The sequence below is a fragment of the Emiliania huxleyi genome (assembly GCF_000372725.1).
Source record: "Emiliania huxleyi CCMP1516 unplaced genomic scaffold EMIHUscaffold_110, whole genome shotgun sequence".
NCBI lineage: Eukaryota > Haptophyta > Isochrysidales > Noelaerhabdaceae > Emiliania > Emiliania huxleyi.
The window spans coordinates 112,667-114,026 of record NW_005201791.1 but is presented as its reverse complement, the minus strand read 5'-3'; the positions used below and the strand labels follow the sequence as shown (position 1 = coordinate 114,026).

General features: G+C 59.6%; 1 protein-coding gene across 1 annotated transcript in view; it reads left to right on the top strand.

Annotated features, from left to right (window-relative positions):
- The window catches only part of EMIHUDRAFT_466669 (methylcrotonoyl-CoA carboxylase), a gene marked incomplete at its 5' end in the record, with an annotated part of 7,175 nt that overhangs the window by 4,954 nt on the left and 861 nt on the right, over window positions 1–1,360 (top strand). The gene's annotated exons all lie outside the window — the stretch shown is intronic.

Sequence of the window (1,360 nt, the reverse complement as noted above, 5' to 3'; positions counted from 1 at the left end):
CGCCATGGTACCGTGCGCGTACTTGAGCAGGAGTTGCGCGCCGCAAGTAGCGCACTGGCCCTGGGACAAGGCGATATGGCGTCGTGCGCGGCAATACGTTGGTCGGGACCTTAGGGTACCCCTAGGCTTAAAAGGGTGGGCCCTGGGGCGCCTGCGGCTTAAACGGCTTAACGGGGGCCTAGGCCCGCTTTAAGGCTGCCTGGGCCGCCGATTCCTTAAACGGCCTTAAACGCTTAAACGGTGCGGGAGAGCTCCCGAGGTCGATGGTCCGGGAGGCTCCCGGTAGACGCCGGAGGCCGGGAAGCTGCTACAGTCAGCTAGCACGCGTCCCCTATGCGAGTATGGCTCCTGCCAGTGCACCAGACTTACAGATGTGTCTTCAGAGGCGGGTTTTTGTGCCTAATAACGGCAGTATTGGAGAAAACGGCGCGGAACCCAGCGACGGATGCCGGCGAGGCCGATTTTCTTAAACGGTCTTAAAAGAGGGACCCCCGTGCCTCCTCATTTCTTAAATGGCAATCTAAGCCTCCAAACCTCCTCATTTCTTAAAAGCCCTTAAAAGGGCGGCCCTCAGAACCCTAGGGGTACCATAAGGTCGGGACGCGTCCAGGCATTTTTCGGGTAAACCTGGACTTTTGCAGGTATACCCGGGTTTTGCCCGGAGTTGGCCTTGTGTCGTCTAAGTTCATGGCCCCCGACCATACAGCGTCTAAGTCCGAGCCCGGCTCCGTGCGGGGGCTAAGTTGAGCGCTCGCTCGCTGCAGAGGCTAAGTGTAGAGCGACCCTCTAGCCCTACTACCCAACCATTATACGGCCGCAGCTCGTGTGCATGCCATGCCGCCGTCATAGCGGATTCCGACCAGCGCTCTACGCTCGTCGGTGACAGTGTCCCCCAATCTGTCGCGCTCGACGAACCTCGACAGCGCCTTCGGTGGCATGCAGCTCTTTGCGACAGAAGCCAAACAACACAAAACCGGGAACGTTGGCTATTGGGATTCGCATTCGGGACGGCGGCTATTTTGTGGCCGGAGGACGCGACGGCTTCTCTAACCAACCCCTTGCGCTCGAAGATCACACACAAGGGGCTCTCACAGCAGACTCTGTGAGAGAAGGTTCACGGGGCCGACCAGTGTATAAAGCGGAGAGGAGTGGCGTGTGAATCGTTCGTGGATGGTTGATCGTGCGCGGTGCGACCGCCTTTTGTTGTGAAAATCTAGAAAACGTCCCGTTCCTGGTGTCGTGCCAGAGAGTTTTCGGGGTCGCCTTGCTCGTGTCGGGGTGGGGCGGGGTTGTGGGGTGGGGATGTTGGGGTGGGGTGGGCGGGCGCCGGAGTGGGAGTCGTGCGACTGCTCCTTCCTGT